At 42.2% G+C, this 21,842-nt stretch overlaps 1 long non-coding RNA gene across 1 annotated transcript; it reads left to right on the top strand.

Moving 5' to 3' along the window:
• Nucleotides 1-284: 284 nt before the first annotated feature.
• LOC310679798 lies at nucleotides 285-3,486 on the top strand. The gene is made up of 3 exons (XR_014512545.1): nucleotides 285-645; nucleotides 1,343-2,231; nucleotides 3,342-3,486. It is a non-coding gene; the product is annotated as an uncharacterized lncRNA (long non-coding RNA).
• The last annotated feature ends 18,356 nt before the right edge of the window (nucleotides 3,487-21,842 follow it).

Raw genomic sequence — 21,842 nt, 5'->3', positions numbered from 1 at the left:
AGAAACGGGCATGGGGTTTATCATGTTTGCACGGCAAGGGAGCAGACATGACACAACGAGGCTAAGAAGCTCCAGTCAGAACAATTTCAGAAGGTCAGACACAAAGCGCAAAGCCACATTCAGGGTTAGTGCTTTATTGTGTTGTAGCTCTTGCTGTAAAATAACCTCAAAATTAGCTCCAGCTGCTGGCATATTTCATCCCTTTGGTCTGTTTCATATCTGGGAGAAAGGAAGGAAATAGCCACTTTTAAACACTGTTCCCTCTCTCTCCACCCCCCCCCCCACCCTGCCTGTGTTCTCTTTACTGCAGGGATATCATGAAACCAAGGCCACAGTCTTCCCACTGGCCCACTGTAATTTTTAATGCTTCCTGCAGGGTTATCCATAAAAAAGCAACATGGAAACATGATGCTTGAAATGAGAGACATTACTGACATCAAGGTTATGGGAAGGAGCAATCAGGTGATGCCTTCGTGCCACCATGTCATGACATCATAATGGGCAGGTACTGAGGAATCTAGAAGTCTACAAGGCTCTGAATATCCTGCAGACTTTGTTACCTAACAGCACAGGGCTAGGAAGACTGTTTTTCCAGAATTTCATTTTAGTATTTAAAGAAAAAGAAAGTTTCTAGCCACATAACTGGTGAGAAATGTGGGATGGACCTGTTTCATGGGGTAGTTATAAACAGAACTGTGTAGCATTGCCTTCCACAGAAGCAGAGTATGTTGCAGCTACAGAAGCGTGCAGAGAGGTTGCCTTGCTCACCAACCCAAATAGTTTTATATTAACATGAATCGGATTTGTGTGTGTATTCTTTAAGAGGGATTCAAAGGGATTTTTAATCAGGAAGGCATCTTTATTAGTAAAATTCAGACAAGTCAGCAACAAGCTGATCTCTGCATAAACTTACAAAGGGGGTTGTTTAACTCTGCTAAATTAAACTTTCCCACAAGAAAACTGTGGAAAAGATACAGGTAGTAAGTTAATGAGATTTATAGTCCCCCCTGTGTCGAAGGCTTAGGGTATGAACCTGCAGCTTTTAAAAATGTTCCCTGAATTATAGATAAGAGCTATAAATATTACAGGTGTGCATAGGCCTCCAGATGGGCATTGCATGGATGCACTATGCTCTTAATTTCTTCAATCTGTGATGGAGATTCTGAGCTGCTCTGAGTGCAGCCTCTTCCTCCATGGGAAAGAGAGATGCCACTGTTGATTTGCATAGAGGAAGGGGTGCACGTGCAGAAAAATCCCTATGGGAAAAAATGGGGCGTAGTAAATGTCAGACATATCTAAGAAGGACTCTGCTACTCATAGTAAACACAACATCCCCTCACAGAATCCACAGCAGGCTGAAGAAGGAAAAGAGCAAATTTTACAACACTCCAATGATGCCTAAACTTGAGTTTGGGAGAACTTTAAGGAGAAAGAGTCCTGCAATATGAAGTAGCCAGCACCAGAGAGACACTTCCTTTGCCATGCATAGCATCCCTGCATTGGTTCATGGAAGGGACTGTGAAAAGCATCCTCTTTGTCTAGACAAGGAATAATGGTAGGGAGCCGCCTTTTGTTAAAGTACGATGCATTCAAGGTACCTAAGGTGACAGCAAACATTTTGAATAGTGCCTAGAAGACAAAATATACTGTCTGAAACAAAAATAAGAAGCCCCTCTCCATCGTTGTCATCTCATCCTCCTCCTTCTTTGGCACGGTTTTCCTGTCTCTGTTAGGAGCCTTTTGACTAGTAAACATGAAGGATCAAGCTGGATGAAATTAGCAAAGCCACCAGTGACTTGTAACGCTTTGTTTCTTCTTGGCCAGTTCTTCTTTTAGTTTGCCTGAATATTTGAGTTTGCCTGAATATTTGAGTTTGCCTGAATTCATTCCAGCTGCAGAATATGGAGGCAAGGCCTGCTCACAAAGTTATTATATGAGCACAATGGGGACAGAAAGGCTGAGCAAATCCACAGGCTGTGAGAAGAGGCAGAGACAATATTTTAGATCTTAGATTGGTTCTTTCAAGGGCGCCTGTGGTGTGGTGCTCTTGTAATGTTTTCCTTTTAAAATCCATATTTTATTTCATTCCTACGCTTGCAATAAACCAACAAAAAGCTGGACAGACAATACGACCAGAAGAACTTGGGGGTGCATACATATAACTGGACAAAGAAGGAAGAAAAGAAAATCAGGGAGGGGAAAAAGGAAGACGAGGGAGAGGCCAGAGCAATGTATGATGGATGCAAATCCATCAGGGCTTTTTGACCCATATGAGGGATGATGGGATTTCAGTAGATGTATGCAGTTATGCGAGACTGCCATAGACAATGGTTCAGAAACTTCAGCTGATGCGGAATACAGATGGCCACATCTGCACTATCTATTTGAAGCTGCAGCAAACCACTTTAAACCATCATGGCTTTTCCCACGGAATTCTGGAAACTGTAGTTTGTAAAGGGTGCTGAGTATTGTTAAGAGACCTCTATTTCCACTCAGAGCTATAATTCTCAGAGTGGTTTAACAATCCCTAGAGAACCCTGGGAATTGTCATCCTATCCCTAACCCCTTCTTCTTCTCTCCTGCATCTCTTGTGCAGCCTTAAAATCTGTTGTTAATTGCTGAGTGGCCTTCTAGAGCAAATTGATGGGGGTCACAGGTGGAGAAAAAGAGAGGGAAATCTTAATGCATGAGTGAAACTACTCTCATGCAGTGTTAAATGCAACTTTCTATTTCACTTTTTCAGTGTTGGGGTGCGAGTGTGTGCCTAATACACTAACAGTGAGTGTTTGCCTAATGCAATAACAGCTGGGTCTCATTTATCTTTGCATATAGTAATGAAATCAATCCACTGGTCGATGTTGTTCTTGTTATCCTGAACTAAATTGCTATGCATTTATTCATTTACAAGCTGGTTTACACTGAATTCAGTGGAGCTTACTTCCAAGGAAGTGAGCATAAGATTGCAGTCATGCTGGGCACATTTACTCAAAAGTAACTTCCACTGTGTTTAATGGGGATTACCCTAGTAAGAGTGTTTATGCTTGTGACCTTAGTTCCCCTTTCGTGGGCCTCTCTGCCAAAATGGCAATAATCATGACTCATTAGTGAGATGTATCCTTAATTGTCACATTTAGCCTGATTCTTGTCCAGTTTACTCTTGAGATGTGAGCCTTATCAAGAAGAAAACATATTTTATCCAGAAGTCTTTTATATGTGACATCTAGTCATGGGACCAGTGGATCGTTGAAGGTTTTATACCATTTGGCTGCGAAGTCCTCCAGCCCAGGTGCTTTACCAGCTTTGTCGTTTTTAATTGTGTTTTCTATTTCCTCCACTTGCAGGGGCCTCTGAAGCATCTGTGCTTGCGCCTCTAATAGCCGTGGGAGCTGAACTTTATTCAGGAAAGCATAAATTGCTTCTTGTGTTGATTCTCTCTCAGGAGTGTATAATTTTGAATAAAAGGGTCTAAGTACATTATTAAGCTCAGTTATTTTGGTGTGCTATTTATTCTCAGTGATCCTCAGTAGAGAAGTATATGCTGAGGCTCCAGCTTACCTCCATTTGTGAGCTAACAGGTCTGCCAGTCTGCTATCTTCCATACATTGTTTCATGCAGAGGAACCTGGCCTTTATCTGTACAAATTTTATTAATTCCATATTCTTGCTATTGGATTCTTCAGAAGTTCAAGGGAGGATGAAGCAGTGCTGACTTTTACAGCTTTCAGCTTTCTGCTCCCCCAATTTGATTGCATTTTGAATTATACCTTTTCTTTTTGTAGGACTCATATGCAATTACTCTCCCTCTGATGCATCTTTTAAAGGGGCCCCATAGTATCATTTTGGAAGATCTGGAAGCCCTGGAACTTTAATCTCAGAGAACTGTTTGGTTTTATTTAGCAGTTTGATTTTAAGCACCTCATTATCTAGGAAAGAAACATTCAATTTCCAGGTTGCTTTAGATGGCGTTTACATGATAAACCCAGCATCATTTTGACTCACAATGATACAAATGCCAAAAGTTTTTAAAAATGGGCTCATTTCCTTTATTTCATTTGTACTCATTTACCATTCAGTTTTGGGCAGAGGGGCTTCACTTCTCCAGTGCCAGTGGAATTGATTTGGTAACCACCTCCAGCCTGCCATTGTTGCATTTTCCCACAATATCTTGGACATTACAACATTCCAGGGCATTCCAGGAATAAACATGGTGGCAGCTGAAAACAGCTCTGCCATCACAACCACCACATGCAGAAGCTAAAATAATAGGAAAGGAAAGGAAACTGGGGAGGGGGGAAGTAACAAAACTGAATGTAACAAAAACAAGTGTTATTTCAATGAATAATGAAAGAAATTGGGGGCCATGAACTCAGATGTCCATAACAGCTCATGGGACAAACAGCAACTCATCACTGTTCTTCAAGAGTGGGCTGGAGATAAATGGATAAGTGATTTTAAGGAATGAATGAAGGAAAATAAAGATTTTTTTTATAACGAAAATGCGCACCTCTTGTAATACTAGCATGCTGGACACTAGGAAACAATCTAAGAGGAATCAGTTGTGATGTAGTGAAAAGAGAAAGGAAAGTTCCTTTTCTGTAAGATTCAACATCTACCATAGATCCTCTAGACCAGCCTCTTGGAAATGTGCCTGGATGCATCCTCTAACCTCAATTAGCATTCCTGTCCATGGATGGGTCTATTAACTTATTCCAATGTCCACCATTTATAAAACTACCCAGTGTTAACCTGAACACTTTGGAGGAGGAACTCAACAATGTATTGGGCTGATGAGGATTTGTAAAAGCCTCAGACAAGGCATAGAATCTGGGGCATAGAATTTGTGGAGGACTTAGCATCTATTTCCCCACCTAGTATGAATGGGGCTGTGTTCCAGCTTTCACTGCTGGTACCTGAATTCTGATGCTCCGGGAGAAAGATGTGTTGTTGTTTTTTCCCTTTCCCTTTTGAAGGCATTCGTGGATGGGCATCATACAAAAACAGTGTGCACCCAGAAAAATCTGACAAGTATGCCATGCAATGGCCTCAGAGGGATTGTGTTGCTCTGTGAGCAGTCCTACCTGCCTCTTCCCAAAAAAGCTATATTGTGGTAACCGAGGGCATGCTGCCTTCATGCAGGAGCAGGTCCACAGCCCATAAAGCCACAAGCTCTGGGCGTGTGTGCCTTTGTGCACAGGCATCTCCATAAATTTCGGTGCATTAAAACCTTCCATATGCTGGGGGTTGGGCTCTTTAATAAATTATTTTGTACTTGGCTGCAGGCCGAGCAAGAAGAACTGCTTGAGGAATCTTCTGTGCTGTGTTCAAAACCGCACCCTGATTGAGAGGCAAGTGCCAGGGTAGCTGGGAGAAAACACTCCCGATGAGAACAAGTGTTCGGGGTGTGGATGTTTTCCAGGCTTGCATCCGGCTGACCCATTTTAGGGCTGCTTGCAGCTTTGCGTTCGTATCGTTGAAGGCGATGTGCGCGATTTGAGGAACACAATGAAATCAAATAAAACAGCAGCCCTTGGAGGACTTAAAGCAAGCCCGGCTCTTTTCCTCCTGGCACAAACCGAAAGGAAAGATCGCAACTTGCAAGGACCTTGTCAGTATAAAGAATGCTAGTTTGCGGGCCATGGGAAGATATTAATTTACCAGTTCCTGGCATATACAAGGCTAATGCAGAGAGGGAGAAGGATTAAGATGACCAAAAATAAAATGATCATAATGCCCAACACACACCCTAAAACAGCCTTGCTATTTAAGCGTAGCTTGAACCTCAACTAAGAAACATTATATGCTGGCTTGCTTGGTGGTTATTTTTTTAAAAAGGTACCTTAAAAACATATATTGTATAAGAGTTTATAAGGTGAAGACTGGTAATGGGCTCTATGTCCTTAGAGGTCTTTAAGAAGTTGTCTGCCTAGCAGGGATGTTGCAAGAGTGGATTTCCTGAACCAGCAATGGGTTAGACTAGATAACATTTGAGGTCCCTTCTGGCATATTTGAGATTGGGGGGGGGGGGGTTATTTGAAAATCCAAACCCTATTAAGCTGAGCCTGTCTCAAAATGGGACTCATGTCCCATTGCCCCTGCTAGATCTCCTTTACTAGGAAAGAAACGAACAAAACTTACTTTCCGAAACAGTGGGGCTGTCAGTGACAGCGGACTCCCATGAACTCAGGAAACAATGCACAGGGCCTGCAGGGGCTCTCCTCAGTGGCAACCAACATGTAAAATACTAGGTTCCATTTATAAAGTGGTGGTTTTAATGGGTTAGGACCAGGTTACCTGGAAGACCACCTTCACCCATATATACTTACCAAATATTAAGATCTTCTTCAGAGGCCCTGCTCCAACTGCTCCTGCTGAACAAAATTATGCAGCCAACCACCAGGGCCTTTTTGGTGATGGCACCACAGTTATGGAGAAGTCTTCCCAGGAAGGTACACCTGGCACTATCCTTTCTGTTCACCCGGGCCTTTAAAATAACTGCAGTGAGTTTTGTTTTGTTGCCCTTATGCTGATTTTTATTTTATGGCCTCGTGCACTTTTTTCATGCTTATTGTGATCCACCCAGATAACTACGTGATACAGATGCACAGATGTATCATAAACAAATAATGAAGAATATTCACATTGACAATTGTGGGGCTTGCTCTATCATTCCTGGCAGAAAATGATGCTCCATGCATCATGTGCCAATGAGGGTGAGGTCCCACAGGGCTCCCCACTGTTCAGAAATGTAACATGGAACCTCATTTCTTACTAGGCTTGTAGTCAGCCTCAATGAACTCTGGAAGAAATAGACACCATTGTTGACATTTGCAGCCAATGAGCAGATCCACATGGCCTCTCTGGTGTTGGCTAGAGGGCTGAACTGTTTCCGCCCATTCCCTTTCTTTGAGATAATGCTTTCCTTTCTTTTAAGCTTGGGGAAGGAGTCAGTTTCATAAGAAAGGAGATGCAAGGACTACAGTGGCCATTTTCATTCTTCCCATTGAAGCTTTTCAAGCAATGAACTGGAAGTTCACTGAAAATCAGTTTCAGTGCAACCAGTAGGAATGAGGTGAATTCCAACTTTTCACAGGAACAAGACAGAGACTTTAAAAGACTCAAATTGTGTTTATACACATAATTTATCAAGAGGAAAAGAGAAAGATTATTGACTGTAGTCAAAGAGCACAATCTCCCCAGCATCACTGTGATTGTCTTAACATCTTCAAAAACTAAAAGAAAGACAAAAACAACCAGCCTCATTTAGATAATATCCATAAACTACTGGCACGGGAAGGGTTCCTAATCTCAAAGCCTTTGACTACAACACAATGGTTGAAAACCGGAGATATACTAGAATTTAGTGCTCAGAGTCACATATGAACACAAAAGGTGTTTATGTTTTTTAGAGCAGAAACAATAAAAGAATGAAAAGGGTTTATACTTTGCTGCATCAGCATTCACAGCAACATTCCAAACCCTTCTGGAACCCTCCAGCAAATTCTGGGATCCACATTCTCCCAGATTGTGGGAGTTACATTACTAAATTAACATCCATTTTTCTTCTCTCACAACCTCCAGCTCCTTCTCAGCAGTGTTACCAGCTTGCCAATTATCTGTTTTTTAATTGTGCCTTTGACCTTTTTTCTTTTTTACTCTGCATAACATTCCAAATTAACCTTTGGCAAATGACATGTTTTGCTTTCTTGACAAATTAATGTCTAAATAATTTGGAATTCTAAAGTTCTACTTCCTCTTATCTCTCTCTTCAAATCAGAAAGCCTTTCCTCTTTAGAAATATTCAAAATAAACAGAAATCAAGAAAGTAGATCTAGAACCTGGAATCTAGTGATCTGTTGCCTGTTGCTCCATGTGGTGAGGTACCAGAGGTCATATTGCTATCTGCCTGGCCAGTGGAAGGTCCCTAAGCTCTAAGGAAAACGTTTCCTTATTAACATCTTATTTGTTTGGTTATCCATTCATTAAAATCACTCTCTGTTTCCTTATTCACTTTTGTTTCCCACTGCTTTCCAAGGGAAACCCAAGTGTTCTTCTGTTGCTTTTAACATCTGTGTTTTCCATCTAACCAGCACCATAGATTGAGGTCAAAGAATTAGACCTCCCAAATTTCTGACAGATGGGGGAAAGTCCCCATTTTATAGGCCAGATATTAATAGGATGCCCAACTGCTGAAGAAGATAAAGAACTCATTCACCTCACTTTTAAAGGGAACCCAGGTGCCACTCCCCCACAACTTCTGAGAAACAGAACACTGTAGAAGTCCTATACTCCCAATAGTGAGCTCATGGTAGCATTGTGTTTGCTGATGTTTCTACAGATGTTTTTCAAAGGTGGACCATCACAGAGCAAAAAAGTGGCTGGGACAGTGGGTTGATGCCACCAAGCCACTCTGCAAAGACCGACATCACTGTTGCATAGTGGAATGGTGCAGGCCACAGAGGGCCTTGAAGTTGCCCATCTGGACAGCAGGTTAAATGGGCACATAGGTCACCTGATCCCAGTCCTCCAACTATGGTGAGATTTACTATGTTTATATTAAAATTATCCATAAATCACTTAAATTATAGTGATTCTCTCAAAACGTGCATCTATCTATATCAATTAGCACGTGTACATGTTATGCCTATCTAGGAAGCACTTCCAAGCTGCAGACCTGGCTTTGAGGGAAGTACATGGCTAATCAAGAGAAGGTTGATGAATTCCCACTGCCAGATGGGTAGCTTCGCTAAGCAAGAGTACTGTTGCCTTTTCTGGACATCAATTTGTGCATTCTCATCCAGTCCCTTACTGATTCTAGGCAAAGATTCAGAACACCCATGGTCTTCCTGGATCGAGATGAAAAGGATAGTGTTGGGTGTCATCAGCATGCTAATAGCAGGGAAGTGAAGTCCAAATCCCCAAAGAAAGTACACTTCACTAAGTAGAAAGCATTTTGAGGAAACAGTATGGAATGGAATGGAAATTCTTATAAGAATGGTAAGAATGACTGACTGGGTACTGTTTGTGCACAGACATGGGGAATGAATAAACCAGGAATCTGCAAACATTCTAAATCCAAGGAGGAACTCAAACAAGCCTTTAATTTCCCTTTTTATATTCCTTCCCAACTGAACATAAGAAAAGCCCTGTCGCATCAGGCCAAAGGCCCTTCTAGTCCACATCTTGTTCTCACAGTGGCCACCCAGATACTTATGGGGAGCCTGCAACCAGAACCTGAATGCAACAGCACTCTCCCCAATTGTGATTCGCAGCAACTGGTATTCCAAGGCACACTGCCTCTGTCAATAGAGGTATGCGGCTAGCATCCAATAGCCATTGATAGTCTTATCCTCCATGAATTTGTCTAACCCCCTTTTAAAGCCATCCAAGTGGGTGGCCATCGCTATGTCTTGTGGGAGCCAATTTCATAGTTCAACTGTGCACTGTGTACTTTCTTTTCTTTGCCCCGAGTCTTCCAACATTCAGCTTCGTTGGATGGCCCCAAGTTCAAGGGTTCACTTTGGAAAAAAGGCCTATTAGGATATTTTACACCTTGGCTTCAATGTTTGGACAGTTTACGGTGTCAGTCTCCCTCTCTTTCCTCCCTCTCTCCCCTTCCCGGCATCCTTTATTTGACCTACAGTATTCTGGCTACTAGAGGGGAACAGAAGCAGAGTTCTGGGTGAAGAACAAATGAATATCTGGCATTAGGAACTCGTTCATGATTCTGGCATTCAGCCCTGTCACAGTAATGAATGTAGCAAATGAGCCCCATTCATTTCGTTTGCTAACAAAATGAATGTATATCCCTATTGTGCGGTGACTCTGCCACTGGTTAATCTAAGCTGGAGCAACAATCAAGGCTTCCAAGTTTTCCCGGGACATTGCCTCAGCAGTAAAAGTAGGCACTGCCTTGAATTCCTGCTTTGTGATTCCTCACTTTGGATTCCTACTATATTAATGCTGATTGTATTCTGGATCTGTACAAACTACCAACTATTCTAAGATGGCTGTGATAAACTACTTTGTTACTGTGTCAAGCCAGACCATATCTTTGAAATATCCATGTAATTTGTATGCTGATGAAATCTCATTCTGTCACGATAACGTGGGTGAGGAAGAACCTATGTGCCAGTCCAAGCTCCTTGGAGGAAGGGTGGGATGAAAAATGTAACAAATAAGTTTGTGTTCTGTCATAGTTGTGTTAACCTACGAAGCCTGCCCGCCCGGTTTAATGCTGTTCAGCTGTCCTATCATTTGCCTGCATTCCTGAATCACTTAGGATAGTTTCACATTCATTGCCTTCTGGCTGACCCAGAACAATGTTGGGTCAAGGAAGAACAACCATGGAGGATAATGGGCCAGCATGCTATGGAAATTCTTCCCAAGTGACTCCCTGTCATTCAATACAGTGGTGCTGCCACCCGAGTCAGGCTGACCCAAGTTGGATTGACTGTACTAAGCATGACACTCATTTATCAACAGGTCAGCTGACTTTATTGATTGATTTATTACCATGAACTCAGCCTTTCGCCCTCAAAAAAAGAGAGAGAAGCACTCAAGATGGCTTAAAGCTCACAATAGAAAACACACATTAAATAAACCCCAGGTCCCATAAAATACTAAATAAAACAATGATAGAAAACCAACATGATAGGAAAAGAATTCTATGCTTAGGAATGAGCTCTACAGGCAGAGGCTTGCTTAGGATGTTCTGTCACCTCATAGGAATAGTAAGTGCATGTTTCATGCTCCTCTGCAACTTCGTATCAGAAATAAAACACCTATACCATGCCTCTCCCCCCGTCCAGTCTCTGGACTTCCACTACAAAATTAAGCTCAGTGTCTTTTGTTTGTTTGACCAATCCATGTAATCCAATCACTTCACACTTCCCCAAGTGCTGATGGGTGAACAAACAACCCTTCTAGTGGCCAGACAAACCCCTCCTCCCCACTTTCCACAGGTCTACTTGCCCTCTTCCTCTATGGAACAGGAAGCTTTTAATGTTTGACATTTTATTAAGTTTTTATAGGTGCTGGAAGACACCCAGAGCTTAGAAAAAGGGGTAAGAGGGAAGTATGGTCGAGGCGATAGAATATGCATGATGTGGAGAAAGTGGATAGGAAGCCCCACCCCATTCCTCTTATAATACTAGAACCAATGAATCTGAACAGTGGGAGATAAGGGACTGACAAAGGGAAGTGCTTCTTCACATATTTCAGTGGTCTCCAAACCTTTTCTTCCATGGACTACTTGAAAACTGTTGAGGGTTTTGGTGGATTGCTTCATAGTTTTTTTCTGCTTGCTTTGGCAACTGAAATGCACAGTGCTAGATGCTGTGTGATTTTGAATTGCATTTTTTGCAGGCGTGGTGTGGACCACCTCAATGAAGCTCATCAGCAACTGCTGGCCTACGGACCACTTAGGGAACCCCTGACATAGTGAAACGATGGACTTTACTATTACAAGGTGTTCTTCGGGCCATCAGTTCGGGCAGTTTCAAAAGCGGATTAAACAAACTCATAGTGGATAAGGCTGTCAATGGCTATGAGTCATGATGTATGCACTTCCTCCATGGCAGTATGGCTCTGAATACCACTTGCTGGGGACTACAAGTGGGAAAGGGCTACCATGCTCACGTATTGTGAACCAAGGTCTTTGGTTTGCTCCAGCAGGGCTCTTCCTATGAGTAGTTCACCAGACAGCACTTCACAGAGGCCTGATTTCCGGCCTACAAATCTCACCAACAGAAGACTTGCTTGGGATGTTGATGTGCTGCAGCACTTCAGGCCTGGGCTTAAATCCAGGTTTAATCCATCTAAGTGCAAAAATTATTCCTTTCTGTTGAGACTGAGCATTCAAAGACATTAAAGCTTTGAGAAATCTGTTTGGTCTAGAATTTAGTCTAGCCCTTTCAGACTGAACTCCCAACCTTTATCAGGCCATGTTGTTTTCTGAAGTCACTTAGCATGTGCCTGGCTGATTGCCGCCACTCCAGACATTTCACCATATAAATGCTGATAGAACTATCTTTGGGTATGTCTCATTTATCAGTGAGATGTCTCAGTCATTTCCACTCCCCAGCCTTTTGGAGGGATAAAGTAATCCCTTTTGAGAATTCTTTGTCTTGAAGGGTAAACCGTGAAGGCCATAAACTGTATTCTTTTCTTCTTTTTTTAGCACCTCACTGAGGTTAAAGATGGAAAGCAGTGTTGAATGTTACATTGTCATGGAGGGAACATGAAATGCGGTTGCTTTGCACTTGCTACTCTTTTTCCATCTCACTCACTTGTGTGATATGCAAGTGCCTGTCTCATAGGTGTGAGGAAAATGCAGAAAGTTCCATGGTGGGCGAGACAACGCTATGGAGAAACAGGAAGCGCAAGCCATTTGAGCTTCCTGTCCCTTCCTCAATTAATTCTCTGAAACTGCTGACGTCATGCCGGCTGGCCACCAACATCTTCATGTCAAAAAACTGTGTGAAGCTCCTCTCCATGGGGTGTGAACTTAATTTGCTCCACAACAGAAACATCTGGCTGAGGTCAGGAAGTACATGCTGGCTGGCTTTGGTGCCGGGGGATCCTGAAGTTAATGCATTCTTACCTCATCAGTAGGTGTCACTGTAGCAGAGGACAAAGTCTAATGGAAGGAACGTTTCTGGGGGGAATAGAGAGAGGGAATCCCAGCCAGCCAACCAGAAGCAGGAGCTGGCGGAATTCTGCCCAATTCTAGCCAGGAGAGCAGTGATGGAGCTGGGTTTATGAGTTGCTTGTAAGGAGCCTATAGGAAATGGGAGATTAAGGAAATGAGTCATTATGTGATTACAAAGACATGTGGAGTGCACACATTTGTGGCCTATAATGCTGCTTTGAACAACCATAAATTTCTTCTACAGGGGCTTTGGGAAACGTTCCTGCTGAACTCCAAAGTGGTAGCGAGTTATAGTTCAACAAATAGAGCTGGAAATGAATGTTTTCAGCATGAAATCTTTGAAATGCTTCTAAGCCCAGTTCAGCATTCCTCCTCTAAATCAGCATGAGTTGCAGAAACCAGAAAGGTCACTTCTAGTGGTGGAAGGCCATTTGCCGCCTTTCTCCATCAACTTTGAACAAGATTGTGATCCTCAGGGGACTTTTGTTTGCTATGTTAATGAGCTGTGATAAAGCAAGCTGCTCCTAGGAATGCTGTTCCAGCATCAAGAACATACTTTTTCTAGTTTTAGTAAGCTCTAGCCTGCCTCTTAGAGAAAGACATGCACTCAAAGAAAGGGAAATCTGCATCCTTATTTAAATCTGAAAGCCACAGCCATGGCTGATTTTTCATCTGGGTTATTCTTCAGGTAACATTCTGGAATCATAGAAGTCCTGAGGCATATGGTTCCCTGACAGGAGGATAAACCAATGCTGGAGTGATGGGCTGCACATTACCAGCATTCTATTGCAGCCTCATGCCAGAAACTGCTTCCTGGACAAAATGTTTCTCTTTCCTAAAGCGTTTCCACCACATTTCACTTCCAAGTGACTCGTGACTAGGGATGGACAAAACCGTCCATTTCGGTTTGTGTCCATTTCTCATTTCTTTTCCAGCCTTAAAGTTATTTCTCCACATTTCCACGTCAGTTTGTTATTTATTTATTTAAAAAGAGGGCCTCATGGAAATCTGTCAGAATTTGAGTGCACATTTCTCCTAATAAGCATGTTTTGTATACCATTTTGCACTAATATATCATTTGGCAAGCAATTTCCCCTAATGTTTTTGTTTCCATCCGTCTATCTTGAGAAACAATGAGTGCACCTCCTGGGATGCTGGGTTAGCAGCCCCCAAGTGACCTTCCCAGGGCGCAAACCTAGGCAGTGTGCATGGAGGTCCTGGGCTGCCCAGGCGGCAAGACCCTCCCCCTCGGCTTCACTGATGTGGTCCAAAGGAAAGCAGAGCAATATGTTTGGCACTGGCTTGGCTGCAGGAATTGCCAGAAGGAGGCATACAAGGTGCCTTAGGGACTCCACTCTGGATTTGTGTTGGGTTTGCTCCTTAGCCTCTTCTTCTCCAGAAGATATCTCACAAGACAGTGGAGGTTTAGGATCAGAGTTTTCCTTCTCCTACACGGGCTATCTTTCCAGGATGACAAGCCTCATCCTCCCCATCTACAGCACATGCAGAGACCGCCTTCTTGACTATTGGATCGACTATTCATCTTGTCTGCTCAATCTACCAGAGCCTGTCTTTGCATGCAGGGGAAGTCCCTTACAGAAGAAAGAGGGGTTGGCTGTATTAGCCAGTTTGCAGTAAGACAGGTGCTTCACCGAAAGCCTTTGATAGTTTGAGTGGTTGCACAGGGCATCCAGGGAACCTAGGACTTATAGCAATAAATTGGCATTTGTTTAACCAAACCAGATAGCCTGTTAGTTAATCAGAAATGCCTGGATTTCACCCACTTATTCATACTGAAATATAACAGGCCGGAATCAGTTTAAGTCCTAGTTCATCAGTTTCACTATGTTGTGGACTGAGTTAAGTGTGTAAGAAACCATCTACTGAAAAGCTAACACCAGAGCTAATTGCACCATGGAGATTTCTTGGCATAGTGCCCCAAATTCAGAACCATATTCTGTATCTTAAATTCAGATCCAGGTACTCATTACTAACAGGCATTGTATAAGAATGATACATTTAACTTAGGGTTAGAAGGCAAGGCCTTTATTGTCCCTCTGGAATCCCTCCCTACGTCTTGGATTTTTCCATTGTGGTGTTCACTTAATTGCTTCCAGTGTTGTTTGGAAAGAGCTGGAGTTTCCAAGTCTGTATTGACTTGGAGAGGCTAAGTTGTAACTGTATCGAGAGATTTCTAATGCTTAGGTGTATGAAGTCATGTTGTCCTGAGAATGATAACACAATGAAGAGATAAATCAGCCTGATAACACAATAAAGAGGTAAATCACTCCCTTGCGCTTAGGAGAATATTCTTCAGAGCCCACTAAGAAAAAACACATGCAATGTTGAAGCATGAATTTCCCAAGGAGGTTAAAGAATGTAAAAAAAAAAAAAGGAAGTTAAAACCTAATGGGATCAACCAAATATATTTTAAAAACTGCTCAACGGAGAGCGGAAGGCTCTAAAAAACCAGTGGACGGATGTTGACCATATGACTTACTCAAAATCAGGCAAGGTAATCTGGAGTTCCACATCATCTGGAAATGGTTTTGCCGTCCATGTAGTGAGAACAGGTTTGTGCAGAATCTGATTCCTCTGCTCTGCATAAGCAAGCAACTTAGCTGATATTTTAAAGATCAAAGACGTTTTAGGATTCGATACATGCCTCTCCGTGGCTGCAGCACACATCAAATCACATCACTAGCTCTATGTGTGAATCCAAGTTACATCTATCAGTCTTCTGTCTCTGCAACCCAGGTCCAGATATTTGCCAAAGAATCTATCGAGCTGGAACTGGGGGTGGGGGACAAGTTTCTGAGCTTAGCTAAAGTGCTGCGTTGGTGAACTGGTGACAGATTCACAAGATTATTTTTAGGTGGAAAAATTTAGGTTGGAAAAATGTGGTAACACACCCGTATGAATGTTGAAGCGCTCATATGATTGTTGTTAGGAATGAAGATATGTGCTTTGTTCCTTTCTTTTATTGGATTCGTTCTTCTCTGCAAGCCTCCGTTCCTGAAGGCTGGCAAAACTAGAGAAATTTCAAAAATAATTTTGGAAGTGGAGCAAACAAAGCTTGCTCCAGCTTTCATTTCCTTCCATTCATCTTCATCTCCACAATTAGACTTTTTTATTGATAGATGGTTTGTGTTTTCTTTCCTAAACACTCACAAATTCTTCAGCACAGCAATTCTCAAGTCAAAACAGATCTTTTTGAAAGGGTTTTATTACCACATGAATTTTTGTAATAATTCTAGGATGCTCTGGGTTCATTAATGGCAATGTTCATATTTGGTTATGTATATTGCATTTTCTGATCTTTGGATTTATGCTTTCTTGTGAAGTATTTCTATTATTTATTTGGGAAGGAAACCCAATAAATATTGTTTAGTTGTTGCTGTTTTTCAAAACCTACCTAAGTGTCATTAAACACAATATTTAAAAATCACATCCATTTTGCTTTCTATGTTGTATGGTTTTTTTTAAAAAAAAATAATGTTCAGGTGCACATTGGCAAAATATTGCACAAAAAGAATCTTGGTGCAATTAAGCATACAGTCACAAGATTGCTAATTTGCAGTGCTTTTAGCACTGCAAATGCTTAACCACACTCATGGTGGCTGGGAAGGGTAAATTGGTATCAGACCAGGAGCTGAAGAAGCCACAGGATCAGCTCCCTTCACAATCCAGTGAAAAGCAGAAATTAAATGACATTCATTCAAACCACACCTCATCCAGTTAAGCTGTCATGTTTCATTTTAGTTCAGTTTAATTGAAATTATACGCCACTTTTCCATGGCTGAAGCATGCAGCAAAGCAGCTCGTCATAAATGTCAACAGACATCATGAGCAATTCATAGCAAAATGCATCAAACAGATTCAAACATGGCAGAGTAAGCAAGTCAGATGCAATATTGCAATGAAGTGAGACTATCAAATACAGAAGCAAGATCAAAATCAACAGCAGCTGAACTCCCATGGTTATTGGTGACCTTGGGCAGGGATATCTCGGGCAGGGGATCTGCTGGTGGTCACCAAGCTCCATGGTTTGCAGTTGGCTCTCTCATCTCTCCTCTGAAGTGGCATGGGCAGCAGCAAAGGAGAGGTGCCAGAGAGGAAACAGTGATGGCACATGGGGCTGGGGGAGATCATAGAATCATAGAATCATAGAGTTGGAAGAGACCACAAGGGTCATCGAGTCCAACCCCCTGCCAAGCAGGAAACACCATCAGAGCACTCCTGACATATGGTTGTCAAGCCTCTGCTTAAAGACCTTCAAAGAAGGAGACTCCACCATAGTTGATTTGGTGTCATTTAGTCATGTCCGACTCTTCGTGACCCCATGAACCAGAGCATGCCAGGCACTCCTGTCTTCCACTGCCTCCTGCAGTTTGGTCAAACTCATACTGGTAGCTTCGAGAACACTGTCCAACCATCTTGTTCTCTTCTTCTTGTGCCCTCAATCTTTCCCAACATCAGGGTCTTTTCCAGGGAGTCTTCTCTTCTCATGAGGTGGCCAAAGTATTGAAGCCTTGGTAGATTTATCAGATTTGCACTTCTGGAACAATATGGGAAGCAAAACAACACAATATGAGAAATTCACACTTATTCTCCTTTTGCAATGCAGTTCTTCAACCAAAACATGTTTACAAAAATGCACATATTAGAGGGAAGGGAAGTGTGCATAAAAATGAATATACAGTACTAGTGAAAATAAAATACAAAAAAATATGCATTACATTATGAGAAATTGCCTGCAAAAATCTGTACCTTAGTCAAAGCTGCATATAGGAATATACAAAAACAAAAAACAAAAACAATGATGAATTTTCAGGGTTTTTGTGTGTTTTTAATTACTAATTCCTGAAATGTGGAGAATTGAAATTAAGATTGGAAGAAAGAGGAACAGAGAGGAGCAATCCTTCAGTCACTACTTCCAGGTGTTTTGGCTGCTACCCCAACTGTTTATTTGCTTCTTAAATTTCTGCTCCACCCTTCTTCCTCAAGGAGCCCAGGGCAACAGGCAACGAAGCAATAAAACAGCACAATTAAAAATAAAATATGTAAAAATATTTTAAAAGATTAAGAACATTTAAAACAATCACATATCCTCACAGCTCATAATGACAAGGTTGCCAGAGGGGATATCTTTCAGTCCTCTGGTGAGCAGGAATGTTTTAAAATTCCTCCTGAATATTAGAATATTAAGAGACACATGCACCTTGCCATGGACAGCATTCCACAAATGGGGAATCAGCACTGCCAAACCACTGCCCATTGTGAGGCCTGAGATGGTTGATATTAAGGGAGGCAGACTTTTAGGGGCTTGAGTCTCCAATCACCTTGAATTGGGTGAGTTCAGCCAGTGTGGTGTAGTGGTTAAGAGCGGTAGACTCGCAACCTGGTGAACCGGGTTTGCTTTCCCACTCCTCCACATGCAGCTGCTGGGTGTCCTTGGGCTAGTCACACTTCTTTGAGGTGTGCGGGGCTGAGAGACTTCACAGAGTGTTTGTTGTGGGGGAGGAAGAGAAAGGAGAATGTTAGCCGCTTTGAGACTCCTTCGGGTAGCGATAAAGTGGGATATCAAATCCAAACTACTACTCTTCTTCTTTTTCTTCTTCTTCTTCTTCTTCTTCTGTTATATTCTGCAGTCCTATCCCAAATCCCTTCTCTGGAGAATTTGAGTCCATATGAGCTTTCAGGGCATTTGAAAGGGAAGTATGACACTGCAGTATGCTGTAGCCTTGAAGAGCACATTGGAGAGGCCATCATGTTCCAGCTGAGATTCCTTACAGGTGTTATGTGACAGGGTCAGCACTGACCAGCACCATCAACTTAACCATTCAGTTTAGTGTCAAAATAGGACATCAATCTTAGCTCTTGATTGGGGAGGGAAGGGGTTTGCGGGAGAGGATTGGTAAAAGTGAGGGTTTTCTCAGCCAGAGACACAAAGGGGAGGAGAGAAGTCCATGAGATTCTTTGGAATCTTGTTTCTATGTTGTTTGTTGGATATATGACTGTAATATATATATTATATATATATATATTATCTCATATATATATATATATATATATATATATATATATATATTCTCTCAGAGAGAACTCATAGTCCTCTTATCCAATCGCATAGCCCATAATTTTTAGGATATGCTTTAACAGTTAAACCAAGTGAACCAAGGTAAGTTTGTAATGCAAATATGCTCACTTTTGCCTGAGCTGTGTTCATGCCAGTGCCACTCCATCACCAACCTGGATATTTGATTTGTTTGTTCTTCTCCATTGCCACCATGTATCATGTTTCATTATGCATTGTGCACTGTGCCTGTATATGTGCACTTCCCGCTCTCATAATTACTTGGCTCCTGCATGCGTTCTGGGGCAGGCTTTGTTTATTATTGTTGCTAAATCACATCACGTTTGTGCATGGCCAGATGTGCAACCCCCTGGAATTTAACTAACTCTGCTAGGGTATGCAAAATCTGAAAAACAGCCGGCATATTAAACGGAGGTCCCACGTTTTGCACTGTGGATATTATAAACAGATCATCTCCACACAGCAAGCAGGAACAGGAGTTATTCAGCTGTTCAGCTGAGTCAAAGGGAGTATGCTGTGCAGAAAGAAATGGGGATTAGACAAATTTATGGATGACAGGTCTGTCGACCGCTACAATCAAAATGGCTATACAGAACCACCAGACTCAGAGGCAGTTTGCCTCCAAATATCACCTGCTGGCAGGCTATCTCTTTCAAGGTCTTGCTGCACTCTTCCCAGAAGTATCTTGTTGGGACCCCAGGGAAGACGGGGTTGGGATAGGTGAACTTTTTGTTTGATTTACTAGGGCTCTTCCTGTGTTCTTAAAAAAGGATTGGAGGAGGAGGACTTTTGGCGCAGTGTCATAGCCGTTACTGGGTTAGCACAAAGAAAGCATCTCTTGTTGAAATATCACTTAAGCAGGGCATGGAAGAATCAGGGAGAGCAGGAGAGCGAGGTGAAATGATGGGTGGTGTCAGTGAGTGATGTGGAGCGTCATGATGGTAAAAAAATCAGTTAGAAGAGGAATCAGAGAAAGAGGAAAGGAAACCAGTTATGTTGAATTAGGTTATTAGACAGAACCATTCTTCATTCCTTATCAAATGAATGTTTGTAATTCGTGTGTGTGTGTGTGTGTGTGTGTGTGTGTGTGTGTTATTATTAAGTAGTAGTGGTTGTTATTTTAAATTTGTTTCCTGTTCTTTCTCCCAAAGGAGCCCAGGACAGCAAACAATAAGAACACTTTGAAACTTCTATTTATTCCTTCCATGGTGGATTCTAGGAGAAAGTATTTTCTGGCCTCGATTTCTACAGCTGATTGTATGAAAGCAGCAGTGGTGTGTGAGGAGGGAGTGGGTGCAGAGTGGCAGCAGTCCTGCACTCACCAGGATAGGATAGAAACATGGTGAACTGGGTTCCCGTCCCCGCTCCTCCACATGCAGCTGCTGGGTGACCTTGGGCTAGTCACACTTCTCTGAAGTCTCTCAGCCTCACTCACCTCACAGAGTGTTTGTTGTGGAGGAGGAAAGGAACAGAGATTGTTAGCAGCTTTGAGACTCCTTAGGGTAGTGATAAAGCAGGATATCAAATCCAAACTACTCTTCTTCTTCTTCTTCTTCTTCCATACAGCGGCTGTGAGAGAGGCTGAAGGAGGAGGCTCTGCAACCAGTTTGGAGAAGGAAGGTCATGTCCTGGCATTTGAGATTTGAGACATATATTTTAGGATCCACATTGTTCTTGTGATTGTAATTTGTTTTAAACTCTTTTTAATGTTGTATTTTAAATTGTTTTGACTTAAGCAGGGCATGGAAGAATCAGGGAGAGCAGGAGAGCGAGGTGAAATGATGGGTGGTGTCAGTGAGTGATGTGGAGCGTCATGATGGTAAAAAAATCAGTTAGAAGAGGAATCAGAGAAAGAGGAAAGGAAACCAGTTATGTTGAATTAGGTTATTAGACAGAACCATTCTTCATTCCTTATCAAATGAATGTTTGTAATTCGTGTGTGTGTGTGTGTGTGTGTGTGTGTGTGTGTTATTATTAAGTAGTAGTGGTTGTTATTTTAAATTTGTTTCCTGTTCTTTCTCCCAAAGGAGCCCAGGACAGCAAACAATAAGAACACTTTGAAACTTCTATTTATTCCTTCCATGGTGGATTCTAGGAGAAAGTATTTTCTGGCCTCGATTTCTACAGCTGATTGTATGAAAGCAGCAGTGGTGTGTGAGGAGGGAGTGGGTGCAGAGTGGCAGCAGTCCTGCACTCACCAGGATAGGATAGAAACATGGTGAACTGGGTTCCCGTCCCCGCTCCTCCACATGCAGCTGCTGGGTGACCTTGGGCTAGTCACACTTCTCTGAAGTCTCTCAGCCTCACTCACCTCACAGAGTGTTTGTTGTGGAGGAGGAAAGGAACAGAGATTGTTAGCAGCTTTGAGACTCCTTAGGGTAGTGATAAAGCAGGATATCAAATCCAAACTACTCTTCTTCTTCTTCTTCTTCTTCCATACAGCGGCTGTGAGAGAGGCTGAAGGAGGAGGCTCTGCAACCAGTTTGGAGAAGGAAGGTCATGTCCTGGCATTTGAGATTTGAGACATATATTTTAGGATCCACATTGTTCTTGTGATTGTAATTTGTTTTAAACTCTTTTTAATGTTGTATTTTAAATTGTTTTGACCCGCCCTGTGACTTTAGGGTGGAGGGAGTGTAATAAATTATCAACAACAACAACGAACTTTTGTTTGTTTTCTTTGGTTTTACATGAAGAAGCATTCGGAAATGTGATCTCCCTATTTGCAGCCTGCCCTAGTTCTATCACCTCAAAACCCCACAACCTCATTTCCTTGCATGTCGCATTCATAAACCAAGCCTCAGACTCCTATTGCTGTCTCACATATGGTTGTTTAACTAGCAGATCTGAGAACGCTTGTTCCCAAAACCATTGCAATTTTAATGCAGATATCCAAGAGGATTTGATCAGAGTGTATGTGAAAAAATACACCCCAGACTATTATTTCCCCCCCCCCCTGCACCCTCCCTGGGTTTGAAACCAGATAGGATAGGATGGATATGATCCAATTATGACAATTTGTTAGCAGTTGTATTAGGGGCTTCTACAAAGAAGCCCCTGGAGACCCATATTACATGTCAGCCTCTCTCAAAATATT

This window comes from Podarcis tiliguerta, assembly GCF_965153285.1.
Source record: "Podarcis tiliguerta genome assembly, chromosome: 1".
Lineage (NCBI taxonomy): Eukaryota > Metazoa > Chordata > Lepidosauria > Squamata > Lacertidae > Podarcis > Podarcis tiliguerta.
Note: the sequence above shows the minus strand (reverse complement) of the source record. Positions and strands in the feature narration are given on the sequence as shown.